The sequence below is a fragment of the Andrena cerasifolii genome, chromosome 2 (assembly GCF_050908995.1).
Source record: "Andrena cerasifolii isolate SP2316 chromosome 2, iyAndCera1_principal, whole genome shotgun sequence".
NCBI lineage: Eukaryota > Metazoa > Arthropoda > Insecta > Hymenoptera > Andrenidae > Andrena > Andrena cerasifolii.
In genome coordinates this window covers 16373772-16388744 of record NC_135119.1, presented here as the reverse complement: position 1 = coordinate 16388744, position 14973 = coordinate 16373772, and the positions used below count along the sequence as shown (strand labels likewise).

At 44.2% G+C, this 14973-nt stretch overlaps 1 protein-coding gene across 1 annotated transcript in view; it reads left to right on the top strand.

Moving 5' to 3' along the window:
• The window catches only part of LOC143366403 (uncharacterized), a 76719-nt gene extending 62106 nt beyond the window's left edge, over positions 1-14613 (top strand). Inside the window, exons 6-7 of the mRNA XM_076807472.1 lie at positions 9580-9779; positions 13433-14613. The gene's annotated coding sequence lies outside the window, so the exon portion shown is untranslated. The remainder of the gene's footprint in view (positions 1-9579; positions 9780-13432) is intronic.
• Positions 14614-14973: the final 360 nt, after the last annotated feature.

Here is a 14973-nt window from a genome sequence, read left to right as displayed (position 1 = left end):
GATCTGCTTCCCCCGGCGCGTCCCCCCTTTTTTTTATTCCTCTTTTGGTTAACAGTCCTCCTTTTTTGCCCGTTCCCCATTTCGCTGAGGCATGGACGCTGACTCCCGTGTCACCGGGACGTCATATCGCGGAGCCGCGCACCGCGCTACCTCTCGTCGCCTACCCCGACAGCTTTATTCCGTGGCCCTCGGCTTGGAATCCTTCGAGGTCGACCCAAACGGCGGAGCAAGTTTATCGCAACAGGTTGCATCGACCTCGTCTATTGACCCTGGTAATTCGATCTCTGATCGACTTGAGAGTTGAGAGCAATAACGCCGCAGCTCGTGGCGTACAGCTTGCTTCTTGAGTTGCCGCCCGTTTCGGCGATGGTGGCTCGTCCTTTGCAAGTGGACGTTGAAGTGCTTTCGGATTAAGTTCATGATGCAACTGGTACCTACTTAGATCAGTCGAATCGAACGACCGGCGCTCGATACTTGGCGAGGCTGTCAGGTCTTGCGTATCTTGCAATCGTTTGACTGATTTAAAATTAACACTGCTAGTACTTGGCTCATCCATATTTTCCAATTTTTTTCAAACTGTTAATTGTAGTTGTGTTTATATGTTCACGATAAACTAGTAACACATAATTTGAAGTAACTGAAAATTTATTTCTGAAAACAAATGGGATTTATAATAATTTTCCTACACTTAAGTTTCTTGAGAAATACTGTAATTTCTCGAGAAATGAGAAATAAGATATTATAGAATTCTCGAGAAATTCTTGAGAAAGAATTCTCGAGAAGGAACACTATTTAAGAGGCTGTTCTGGTCTAGAGTCCATAAAAATAGGTGATCTTTAGGAATTCATTAAAGGAAAACTACTATATATAATTTAATGAGACTTTTTGCATTGAATTAAGGATGTCTTAAACTACAGAAATACATTTTTTGTTTTATAATTAATCATTGCAGACGGCACCGAGGAGTCGTTAAAGTCGAGGCATAAATAATTCATCGAAATCGGTGTAACCTGTCGCACCTAAACCATTGGTCTGGAGTAAAAAAACATTGCCAGATTATTAAAAGGCATGAAACTCGCTCGTGGACTGATCAGAAATGATTACAAAAAATTACAGACATTTTTTGAGAAAATAACGACACTTGAAGTTTGAAATCACTTTTACCCTATATTTTTCGTCCTTTCAACGCCTTTAAAAATTACAAATTTTCATTTTTTTTTTAAATTTTACTGGTCTGTCCACGACCCAGAAGTATATTCTTACAAATAAAAAAGATTCAGTCGAATCGGATGATAACTTTCGAAGATGCAGGTTCCACCGATTTTGAGAACACTGTTTCGAGAAAAACGCCTTTAAAGTTTTACATAAGTGCCAAGTAGCCGGGTGTTATCCATGCATTTGCCGCTACTCAAGTGCCTATAACTTCGGGAATTTTACGAATTTCATAACGTCCTTTTAAACACGTATTTATAAAAGGTTGAATATTCGAAAAACGAAGTAAAAAAAAATCGATTTTTAGACCGGAACCTCCCCTTAAGGGAGTTCAATAATTAGTAAATATATTATTAGATCATGTGTCGCATTCACTCTGCGTAGAATGAATTTATTAACCCATCACCTACGGTTTCAAATATAGTAAAAACCATCCAAAAACTATCCAGTATAAGTACCCCAAAAACTGTTACCATTTATGAATTATTGCCTTCCAAGAAAATGTTCTTTGACAAATTTCCCCGAAATAAACTCAATATTGATCTCCGACATTGGAACAGACACGAGACTCGTTCGTTCAATAGAACATTTCCCTCGCCCACCAGAGGAGCGCTAAAGAAAAATGATCATTTCCCGATAATTAAGGTCGATCAATTACCTCGAAGATTTATATCGCAGGCGCCTTATTCCTATCACATCCCTGTAATGACTCCGAAATTCGCGTCATAATCCGCGAGCGGGGGCGTGTATGTATACGCGCACGCGGCGGGAGTTCCCTGGCCGAAGAAAAATTGAACGGGCGCCACGGAGCGTGTTCCTGGAATTGAATCAAACAAGTGTTACCACCCTCTTCGCCTATAATATATCTTCTAACATTCTGCAGAGGGACCGAGACGGATAGCTCCTGGCCTGTTCCAGGATATACCTGATCCCCACGCAGAGATCTACGTCCGTCTCGGGATTTTCTTTTTTGCGTCCACCGTTGCACGCCCCCGGGACCGAAATTGATGTTTGTACTCCTAAAAATTGCCGAGATACGCTGTTCCACTCCCTTCCCTATGTCGCCGCTACGGGGGTGTTAAAAATGATTCCGTGAGAGAACGTGATACTGCTGGAATCGAGTTGAATGATGTACAAAATTTGGGCGCTGAGTAGCTGTGTTGCGAGGGATATGGACACGAGCTGCTGCCGATTGGAGGTCTGTTTTCCTTCAATTCTCCGTTAATTAACACTTTGACGGTCTCAGTCACGTACGCGTGATTTCACGACTTCAATCTATTAGATACAAGAATATATGAGAATTGAATTGAGCTGGGAATCTACAGGGAATCTAGGGATTTTTAAAGCTGAGAAATTTGAAAAAGATGGATACATCTTTCCAAAACAGATGGTCGTGAAAGTGTTACATCACGACTGGTTTACTTTACCGCATCAAGTGCGAATGAAATGCTTCGGAAGTATGCTCTTCAAACCTGAATCAAGGTGTATTAAATCGCGTGGGTGATAGTACGTGCAGTTCATCTTCATTCCACATCGAGCCAGCCGGTCACGTTCAGAAATGAAAGAAACTGTCTACGGAAGTGTCTGCCAGCGAGAGACGAGAAGCTTCAACCGCGAATCCCCATCGTTCCAAGAGCCTGAAGCTAATCAGGTTACTCGATCGAAGATGGATCACCGCAGAAATGCCCCAATTTCCCATCGCATGCACGACCGATCGACGACGAAAAACCGACGCACTGTCCGCGTCTCGCGGACGACGCATGCCCTGTTGACAAGCATTATCCTTTCACGCGATCACCTTTGACTGACAAACCAATTATTCGGCACTCAGCGCTGACGAGCCGACTATTTTATCAATCAACGCCGCCGGGCCTCCTCGTGGGCAGAAGAAACGGCGGTGTTCTGTGCGCAGGGGCCCAAGGGAGGGGGAGCAAACAGAGGAAACGAAGAGGTGGACACTGCGGGGACGAGATCGGAGGAGGACGGCGAAAAGAATCGCGGGTGGTTCCACGCTTGGAGAGAGAGCTATAATAGCACGAAACATAATCCTCGGATGAATCTAACGAGTCCTGGACGAGAGGGGGAGGCGGTGAGAGGGTGGATGGGAGACGAGGAAAGCTGGAGAAGGACAGGAAAGGGCGGGAAAGGGAGAAGAAGGAAGATGGAGGCTGCTTCTGGGCGGACAGAGACAAGACACGATTCCTTCAGGTGTCGAACGAGGAAGGTAGCCGGGTTGCAGGACGACGGAGAGAAAGAAAGAGGAGTGAAAGATTGAAAGTCAGGGGGCGAAGGGGGGTGAAGCGGTTCGGCGCCTCTACGATCATTCTTCAGTCTAGCGCAACGACTCGCCGGCCGTTTTTGCCGCCGCGGCTTCGAACAGACGTTCAAATTGCTCTAATGGCGGACCAAAGGGAAAAGCCGTGCCCCGACAGGTACTTATCTTTTCCCCAAGTTCCGTGTGTCTTTCGTTTTCACCCTCCCCTCCGCCGACCCCCTTTTCCCACCGCGCTTTCTTATTCTTCTCCATGAGCGAAGGCGCGCCTTATCGATGGAATCGTGGATGTCCTTGGACCGGTGATCCTGGAAGGTATACCTTCTTTTCGAGTCGCGTTAGCCGTTTGGGTTCTACCCATCGTTATCGGCCCGGTACTAAAAATGATATTCGTCTTTACTTTGTTTGTTAAGCATATACGTTTAACATACGACTTTTTTTCAGCATGATGCCAATAAAAAAAAGTTTGGCAGGACTATAACGAATACACATAAATATAACTTTAGGAGCTTATAAATACATGAGTTAATAAATATTTCTATGGTAGGCGATATTATCTGCACTTTCCCAAGATCCCGATTTTTACATGTTTTACTTTTTCATATTAATTTCAATAATATCAATTAGGGTCATTCCGGGAGAGACGCACATAGCGGAGAGATGCACCACTTCCTGTTCCAGCCACGCTACATAAGTGGCAGCATTGTTTCAACGCTTAAGGGGTTATACCTAGTCAGGCGGCCGAAAGTAGGCGAATGTTTGTGATTTTTTTTTTGAAAAAGCGGAAGCATATATTCGTACAGAACATTTTGCACTTAAAAGAGCAACATTTAAAGAACATTTGGTAATTTTTTCGTAGAAAAATATTTACGTTTATAATAAAATAACAAGCGACATCCAAGAAGCATTTTTAACAATTTGGTTTTGCACTGAGCACTGCCATTCCGAACCAGATTATCTAAAATAAAAAAACAAAAAAATTTCGTTAGTATATTAATGTATCCTCTGATTAACGGAGGGAATTTCCGAAATATTAATTTAAAATAAAATAGCGGCTATTTAAAGCTGAAATCCTGATTTTTTCGTGCAAAAATCACGCGAAAAAAATCAGGATTTCAACTTTAAATAGTCACCATTTTGTAGTACCTAATCGACTCGCAACTGGACAAATATCCAGCTGCTATCCCCACGAAAATTCATCCAGCTAAGCACAGTAACTCCTTTCACCTCCTCGGTCGTTTGCATGAAAATCGATCCGCGTTCGATGGAAGCGGCAACTGGAAATTGAGATAACAAAAGAACGGAATGGGCCATTCTGCGCGGCTCGTAATTGCGCTCGTGGCCGCGAGCGCGGTTATTATATTTCCCCGTGATTGCTGAGTCCCCGATTCAATTTGATCACAGTCGTAATCGCGCTAGACGGGCTAATTGCCGCCGTCGCGTATCTGAATTCGTGTATCTCGGGTCGGGGGCGCGCGAAATTGCCCGTGGAACGCGCGGGCCCTTGTGTACGTATCGCGGCCGACGAAAAACAGAGGGGGTCGCAGGCACGAGGTTGAGAGCTGCTGGCCGAACTATAATCCTATAGGCCGTCGTCATTATGTCTACATCGTGGGTACGCGAGCCCCGGGCCCATTATCTCGTTTACGTCACGAAGACATTGCTCGCGTTCGTGCCCGGCGCAATTCAGAAAATCACTAAGAAATAATAAGTCAGCCAGCGGATCCTCTGGCCTCTCCGGAGCTTGGCTCTTCCCTATCCCTGGGCCCGATAGTAATTACCCCCGGGACGTGTACCAGCGGATACCATCGTCCGGCGCTGGATCACGAGAGCGACTTCCACCCTGCACGGCCGAGCGAGAATTTTTGGATTTTTATTCCCGGGAAACTGGAAAGCAGGGTTACGAAAAGACGCTCGCCGAAGGGGGAGCAATCCCGTTGGAGGAGGGAGGGAGCATTAATCGAAGTGCTCGAAGAGTGGAGTGGCGCAAGTCCGCGAAAGCGAACTATGGGAAATTGAAGACTGCGATGATTGATTTTACCGAGCGGCGTAGAGCGCTGCAAATTGACGAGGAAACGTGAATGTTAGCGGGGCGAGTTTAGAGGTGGATGATTGGGGGGTCGGGTACGTGGCCTCGCGAAAAGAAACGAGATCGGGGGATTAGTCCACTTGATGTATACTCTACAGATTGCACAGTTGCTTAGCGTCGCTCTAACGAGCACTCGCGTGCTCAAATGGGGTAAATCGTCTCGGCGTAGCGCTCGGTCTCGTAAGTCACGGCTTGTCTTGCTGGGAAACGGGAGATGGAAATTTTGGAGTAGATTCTGTGATGTAGAGAAGTTCGAGACCAGTTAGTTGCAAAATGGGATGATCAATCGTTAATTTTCTTTTTATAGAACCAAGCTTCTCATTTGGTCCCTTAGTTTAATAGCGACACCCTTGTTCGGGGGAGGATTACGGAGTGAAGTTGCAAACCCACTGAACGAATTCGGTAGTCCATGGACAGGGTCCGCGAGCATATTATAACCGAGCCGGGTAAGCTTTTCTCCGACTCGTGCCACACGCCGTGGGAACGCACCTTAATAATTGCAGCACTGGCGATTGTGGTAGGTGTAGTGCCGATAGTAACTGTTCTTATTGCGGTTTCAGAGGAATCGACTCCATTTGTGGGTTCGCAGGCCGAAGGTTAGGTGGCACCGAGGGGTGGTATATACTCAAGGTTGTTTCATTTGAGGTTTCATCTGAAACTGTGCTTCCTACCCGTGAAGCTACTCTTCGCGTGTTGCCTAATCTCTGGATCGACTGCGGTCCTTTGAGGAGACTGTTCTTTGGTAATACCTTAATTACATAATCACACGGGTAAGTGTAATTGTACGGTATTCAGAAGGGGAGATAGTCGTTTCTAATAACACAATAGTACTACAGTTTATATACACTTAATACCTACTAATTATATTACTACCTCGACATCAACCGACTCAAACTGTAATCTTCCATTCAGTTCACATGCATTATAACTTTCACCAGCGATCATTTTGCAAACATTTCTAACAATTCTACCTTGTGGAATATTAACACACTTACAAGGGTCGCAGGTTTTCTTGACTCACTATTCAGCTTAAGGGGGCAGACCACTGTGAAAAATTGGAAAAATCGATTTTTCTTTTTCACATTTTCTAAAAGACGTACATTTCAAGAATACTCTCTCCAAATTTTATGAAGAAATTGGCAAAATAGACGGAGATATAGTATTTTCCACACAAATCGCAAGCGTCGAGCAGATGAATACATCTCTAGCCGACATGAATTTGACCTTTCCTTCCTGTCACTCCACTAAATTTTACGGCTCCTTTTCCTACTGTTCCGTCTTTTACTTTAACTCCCTACCATATGAAATTCGCTCTGTAACCTCTTTCGCATCCTTCAAGCATGCAGTGACACTATTTTCTGCTAATCAGCATTAACAATTAATTATTAACTTTTACTTTTGTCATTTTTCAACCACACGCATATGATGTTAGTTCTTACTTTTGACTATGTTATTTGGCCGTCTACATTTACTTTTCGTGTACTCTATTGCGTTAGTTTTAATTTTAAGTAGCTTTAAATGGTAAGGTTAATAACAGCTGACAGCTGTACCTCGCCTTTTGCACTCCTCTAGTGTTATATGTGCTATTCAAATCTAACTATTCTTTCTCTTTTTCCTCTTTCTCGCTTTTTTTATGTTTTCTATTGTAAAGTCTACTGTGCAATGAAGAATTATTATTATTTATTGTACGAAAAACCCGTCGCTATTACGTGACGATCAGTTTTTTTTTCAATTAATGACCTGCATCTATTGTTTCTATCAACATTTCCCCAATTTTGTACCCCGGAAACATGATTTTCTTTCAGTGGTCCGCCATTTTGTAATTTTTTGCGATTTTGACTTTTTTTTATCGTCACGTAATAGACGTAGACTTCTAGTTTCTAAATATTTTTGTGTTTTTGAATTCGGATTAACCATATTTTGACGAAGAGTATACAGGGAACAGATTTATGAATTTGATTGAAAAAAAAAATTCTTACCCTTCGATATGTACATTATTAACTATATTAAGCAATACATTGATTTACTTGCGTTGTTTGGTTGAAATAAATTCCCGAAGACACCCTTGCATTTCGGACCGTTACAGTGGTCTGCCCCCTTAAGTAGGTATCACTGTCTTCGTTTGACTTTTGCAAACCTTTGATTTTCCATGCAGGAGGTTCACGAGCCCCCAGAATTCCTACGTCCCCGAGTGGACCTTGCGTTCATCGCTTCTCGGGTTCATCGAAGTAGAGAACTACACATGGTCGACGAAAAAGTCGAAAAGCCGACGATCCGAGGACCGTCGACGGCGAATACCACGAATAATAGTCGACGGAGCGTCGCGGCCGCCTTTTTGCAGCCGCCGCGTCCGGCGTTGCAGGAAGAAAAAGAATCTGTGGCATAGGTGGTATAAGTGGGTCACTGTCGCTTTCAATTAGGCGCAAAACGGCGCGAGAAGAAGAGCCTTCTTCGCACATTTGCCGGCGACATCTCAGACGGGCAAAAAGCAAACGACCCTCCGCGAAATCGTGTCTCTTCCTTCCACTGCTCTCTTCCTCCCTCTCTGTTCTCGTCTCCATTAAAAGACCCTTGCTCGTCTTCCCCGATGGGTCCCCAAGTTTCAGAAAGGTCGGTCAAACTCGTGCCTTCGACCTCTCTTTCTGCTTAAGGACACCCCCCGTTAAGCCTTTGCGCGACTTTAAGGACAGAAACGGTGTTCTTCTTTAGTCTGCTTTCATTTGTTCTGTATTAAAAGCGTGTGAACAGATTCTACGTATTTTCTGGCACTACGCTACCGATCGGAAGTTTATGAGATTGCATGAATACCTTCATCTGATCATCTCAATTAGTGGAAGTATTTAGAATTAGGGGAGGAAGTTAGAAAAGTATATCCACAGTGTGGTAATCTATTACTACAGTGTTAGTAATTAATATTGATAGCAGCTTGCTAAGACTTTGGTAAATTGGTGATTTGATAAAATATCCCATTATACTTTGAAGAAGTTATACAAAAAATGTGAACGTTTAAGCTGCGGGAAATAGTAATCTGTGCTCTTTTGTATTAATTATATTATGCAATATGAACCGAAATTTTGTAGCGGTATGTTATACTTACTGTAATAACTTATTATACAGTGCGACTCTGTTTGGGAGGGAACTTTTTGTTTCAAGCGTGTCGTTAACGTTTGTCCAGTATAATTAGACAAAATGGTTTGATTATGGAGGACAAAGAAGAAGGAAATTTCATGGGAATTAAATTTTACGAGCGTGTCAGCGTGTCGTGAACGAGGACAGTCGAGCCTCTGTTGATCTTCGAGAAATCGGCGCCAACCGGAAATGATTCAACGCTTCGAGAATGATACTCTGCGAAATAATCTCCGTCTTGCGATACCTTCCGAATTCCTTTCAGCTAGCCACAGAAAAAAGCGCAGCAGTTTCACGCCACCGTCTCAAGATTAAAACGAGGGAACCGGAAATATCTTAAATACTTCCCGTAATACCATTAATTGACCCAAGAAGCGATTTTAACTTGACTCTATAAATTCTCTTTCCTTCTGTTTCTTTTATCGAAACGTATACTGCTGGCTGAGCTTGCAATTATCTTTCCCTCTGTGATATTTCAAAATATGGCAAAGGAACAACTGTAATTACTAATTAGATATATCTACTCATAAATAATTGCCTTGCAAGATAAGAGTATCATTTCACAGATCATGTAAACGCTTAAACTCACCAAAGGTACAATTAATGGAATAGCACACGTAATGGATAATTATAAACTGTTATCGCAGCTGAATTAGTTATTTTAACGAGAATGATGCAAAAAGAGAATCCACAAAAAATTAAACTGCTTCATACATTAATTTTCTGTGGAAATTGTAGAATTTCCATAACACAGTCTCCTTGCACTTCTCAATTTTATAATTCGTAAAATGGAGCCACCTATCTCCGTGAATTAGTATCCAAGCCACGAAGGAGTAGCCTGAATCTGTCCCCATGTGTTTATTCTTTCTTTTTTGTTTAGGTGAAAAAAGATCGACTATCGAAAGAGGGACCAGTTGGGATTGACGAGGCGCCGGGACCTAATCCCACGACTTCAATCTCCAGTGAAAACCGACCTGGGTCAACGGGCTGCAACTGTGTCTCGACCTGCAGTCGCTTCTTTATCACCGCTTCTGTTCTCGCGCGTGTCGCAGGGGGGCTGTCAACGAGAGGACCGCTTAGGTGTGGTTTACTACTTTCATCCTCAACTGCTTTAATTACTACGTCCACCGTAAGTAGTGTGAATACTTTCCATGGACCTTTCCCTGCACATCGCAGAGTTATTATCCTTATTTAATTATAATAATCCATTATCCGTCATCACCCTACTGACTCTGTCTCTTTAGTAGAATTATTAGATATGTTTCTTCTAGAATTTCTTTTGATAATTTAGATATATCCACTGGTATTAGTGTCATTTCATTTGCATTGTGGAAATAAGCGTAACTGACACCAATGGTATCCCTCCATGTTGCAAGTAACATTCCAATGTTCTTCCTCCCCCACTTTCCATTTCCTCCCCATTTCCGTCCAACAGCAGACTTCCGCCTCCCTTCACGCAAAGTCCTGGCCCATCTTCCCAACGAAAACAAACCAAAATTCCCAAGAAGACCACGCCGAACAGCCACGTAAATGTCCAGCTCCTCAAACCCACCCCCTCCTCACCGCGGCACGCGAAATCAGTCATCGAAAAGGACCGTGCATCTTTTTTCCACGTAATGAATTAACAGCACCCCAATTACGATCCCCGGCGGGGGGTGAGCGTTCGTCGTTCCGCAAACAGGGCAAACCACGGTGACGAGCAAAAAGACGATAGCCAGAGGGCCGAGGTCATAGTCTACGGCACTGCCGCTGCCTGGGAGATACACTTTTTGTGGGTTTCTAGGCCGCTAAGGAGCGAATGAATGAACACGGCTCTTCGTAATCCATTCATGCTTCAAGAGGGTATACCCTCCTCCTTCTCCTCCGACTTCTTGAAGGAGATCGCGCTGAAGCGAGGGGCGGAGGGGGGGAGGCAGGGAGGGGGAGGGAGAGGGAACCAGGGTGTAAACGGAAAAGAGAGAGCAAGGGAGAGAGTCAGAGACCCTTCATCTCCTCGGGATCCTTCCTTGTAACTCGCGCTGTTATATTTTGTTTGTCTGCTTCCGAGGAACCCTCCGGACCTCCTTCCTCCACCTCCTTCTTCTTCTTCCTCTACCTCCACCTCCTCCTTCCCTTTTCTCCCTCGTGTTAGACCTCACTTAGACCCCTGGATCTGGGTCAGATTACATGTATACAACTTGTTGAGGCATCAAGCGTCGCCGAGGGTACGGGGACGCCGTCCGTCGTCGGCCTGGCAATTCGCAAATCGAATTACGCTCCATCGCCACCCCTGGGCCCACCCCGCCACCCCCGACCGCTCTCCGCGATGTTTCCTTCCGTCGCGATTAGCCCAAGATCCCCGCCGTTCCCCCCTCGCTGTTTTTCACGGGGTGAGTTCCACGCGGCCTCGTGATCAGTGGGAGATGGAACACCGTGCCTCGATCTCTCGTTCCTTCTTAATCGACTTTCTCACCGCAGCATACGCGGGTGAGAGGAGAATCTTCTTGATTGTCCTCTGGTCTTCACGATCTCAGCCAATTAAGGAAACTTACGAACGTTTGCATCGCGTTTTATCTGCCTACTCGAGTACGTAGGTAATTCTGTTGGGAGAATCGATGGATTTTTGAGTTTTGAAAAATCGAGATATATCTTGTATTTTTGTGCACATCGGAGCGCCTATCTCTGACGGTGTTCGGTTTATTTTCGAACATAAATTTCTGGTTTCCCTCGTCGGGCGTTTTAACGAATAACAGTATATCAATGGACGCGACTCGTTTATCAAATCAATTAATTTGGAATATTCCCGTGGAGCAGCGTTTCCGAGCGTCGTTATCTTATAATAAAACATCTCGCGTCGCGGTGAAATATTCCTACGGCGGCGGTGATTAATTTAGTGCGAATAAAAAAAAATGATAAAGGTTTATTTTAGCCACTGCCGCGACGTGGTTTATCGGTGCGTTGATCGGGCTGGGTTACCAGCCGAGTTTCGGTGCAACCTGGAGAACGGCATTCCATCGATTTCCGTTGCAGCTGCTCGATCGCGAGTCTCCCCTAGCCCGTGACTAACGATAGATCGATTTGGCGAATTTTTTCCTACAAATCTGTTGTGTCACAGAAGTCTCATTGTTAGCGAAACTCTGCCGTTAATGAAGGTACTCACTTCTATAAGAGTCACGATGAAAGTTCCTTAATCACCTGGACTATGGACTAGAATTTTTTGAAAGAACTGATCGCTAAATAATTTGAAGACTAGCATCTGCATATAGAAAATATGACACTGCGAGAAGCAGTTACGTCAGCTTTTAAACTTAAACGGAGAATACATTTTTAGAAATATCTGAAATTTCGAATGCAATTATTTATCCACTGCTTAACTTTGTATTAAATAATGCGTGTCGATTGCTCAGAAATTAATGGACAGAATCTATGTGGAAACCTGATATTGAAACTCGTCGTAGAATTATATTTGAATTCACGTGGAATCTAGCCCTCGATGTAGAATTCCGCAGGAAGTAATCAAGAGACCAACGACGGGCCATTTTGTCATCAATATCTGCCGAGTCGAAAGAAGGAAACGTACGAGCCGCGGTTCTCAGACGCGCCCAATTAATTCGGCAAACCCGGCAATTAGCGAAATTATTAATAAAAATCGTAATGAAGCTAAATCAGCGGTGATAGAAGCCTTCCTGTGCGGTCGTCGGTGGGCCATTGTGCGACTGTGATGCACCGTTTAATAATCGGCAACGTCTTTCGAATTGTATGTCAATTGGCGACAATAATAAAATTCGACGGTGGCGTCGATGCGCCGTGGTTGACTCGGTCGTGCGTCATTCTCTCTGCAAGAAAGTCGATTAGTTTGTCTTAATTAAAGACGCTGCGCGACTCGGCACGCCACGTGGCACACCATTCGCGTGGACGGACCAGAGGATTTTCTTGGTGAAACGTTTTGGCTCCACTCGTTTCAAAGATTCTTCAAGCCTGACTTGACGCTTCGACGGTGTCTCGGATAATTAGGTGGACTGGAAACCTACATTTCTTCCAGTAGACATTCCTCTGGTAATTCAGTTCTATTCCTAACACCATCAGATCTTTCTAGCCTTCCTTTACCCATATCAAACGTGATATCTATTAACAAGGGAAGATCCCGAACCTGAAAATTCAACAAATTCTGAAACTTTGTGAATATATAGGGGATTTCCTCCTGATTACAACGCAATTTTTGGTTGCTGCCCAAATTCACTCTAAGCGAGTGGAATTAACCCCTGAAAATTCGGCTATTTTCCGATATTGTTTTGTAACTCGCAATCTGTAAGAGATAGGAAAAACATTTCAAGACAAAAGTTACTTCTTTTAATTAGATCTATCATTTGGTGAAAAAATTATTTTACAGTTCACAAATTATAACACAAAATCGGAAAATAACCGGATTTTCAGCGGTCAATTACACCCCCTTAGAGTGAATTTGGGCAACAAACAAAAATTGCGTTCTAATGAGGAGGAAATTCCCCACATATTCACAAAGTTTCAGAATTTTTCGAATTTCCGGGCTCGGGATGTTCCCTTGTAAGTTAAAAATCGTTCTAGTAGACTCAGAGCTCGTAGTATACACTAATCAATCCTTAACTCTCCCATTGTAATTCTCCCTGGAGATTTAAAATCCCACAGTCCACGATGCTCGCGTCGCTTCCTACGTGCCCGAGGTTATCACTAATCGCGTTCCATGCACCCAGAGTCATTGATAACAAATTCTATAGGTGTATGTTCCTCGGTTTCAACTGCCGCAGAGCCAGGGTCACCTCTGTCCAATTCAACGCATTCGTTGGCATCGTGTCTTGCATATCCGAACTCATCCAAGCCCAAGCGTGCTTCGCAACGAGATATCGCAGCAGCGCAAACAGGGCCCGCGACATTTCGCCCAGCACCAGGCGATATCTGAAATTTTATTCGTTCAGCGGCCAGGCTCCTCCAAACGAAGGATGCTGGCCGCAGATCGCTGAAACGGAAACGGCTGTTCCCGCGTTGCATTCGAGTCAGCGAAGAAATGGGGAAAGTCGAGGGAGCTGGAAGTCACGTGGAAAAGTCTGCTCGACTTATCCGTCATACTGACGACAATAATTCGGCGAGACGACGTCGGGACGAGTGTAATTGGCGGAAGGAAGGACCGGATGCCGCGCGGAAAGAGGACGGATGGAAAGTAGAAGACACGGAACGGCGGATGGCTAGATCGTTGCCAGCGAGAGCCGGGCGAGCGAGACCACGCACAACCGAGATTATATTCTCATTAACTCGATCCTGGAGAGGAGCAGGGAAATCATCGGGACGAATGGAAATTGCTCGCGGGATTGGATATTCGACTGGCGTCTTTTGAGTCGAGCTGAGGGGGCTTAAATTCTCTGCAAGTCGATCCATTCAATTTTCTCGAGGAAGACGAATGAAATTGTTCTTCTTCTCGAGGAGCGGAGCATCGGGAGCCGCTTTCATTTCATACTTTGCCCAAGTATTTTACAATTGTAACTGAAAATTGTGGATTTTTTAAGGGAATTTTCAAATAGTAAATTAGACATGGCCCCCTTTGCGTTAAATTGAGATTCGATCATTTTCTGACGTTTCGACTGTAAAGGTGTAGCGAAGATATATCGCAGCAAACAAAAGCATAATTCGACGGAGGGCGGTGCCAGCCTCCGACCTTTTTCAAACTCTCGGAAGTACATAGTTCCAGAAGGAACTTCGTAAATCAGAGAAACGCCTTCCTACCGAGAAGTCATCGAATTCGTTTTCCACTCCGCTGCCACGGTTCCCGAGATTGATGGAACGGGCCTCGGTGACAGGAAAATTGAAATCCTCCGCCTCCCACTCGGCTTTAAAAGAATCTACGGAGCCTGAAAAATTCTTTCGCCCAACTCGGATCGAGTTGAAATCAGTACAGAAACGAAGGCAGGCTATTTAATTATTACGTAATTAATTATTACGTAACATTATTGTCCCAAAATAATACAGTACTTTGACCCTTCGTGGTCACACGGGGTGTATCGCACCCCAAGAGCAATTTTCGAGTTGAAATGTCGCGCCTCTACGTCTTCCAAATGGGATTTATCGCAAAAAAAAAAACAAAATAAAAAGAAAATTCAAAAATCGTTTTTTCCCCACAACCGTGAAAAATCGCTCGTTTTCAACTATAAATTTGATCATATCAAAATTTACGTTTCTAGAAGAAGACTAGGGTAGTTGGGGGTATTACTGCGGACTTTTAAGGTAGGTTAACTTTAAAACCCTCGATAAGGCGTTCGAATGAACG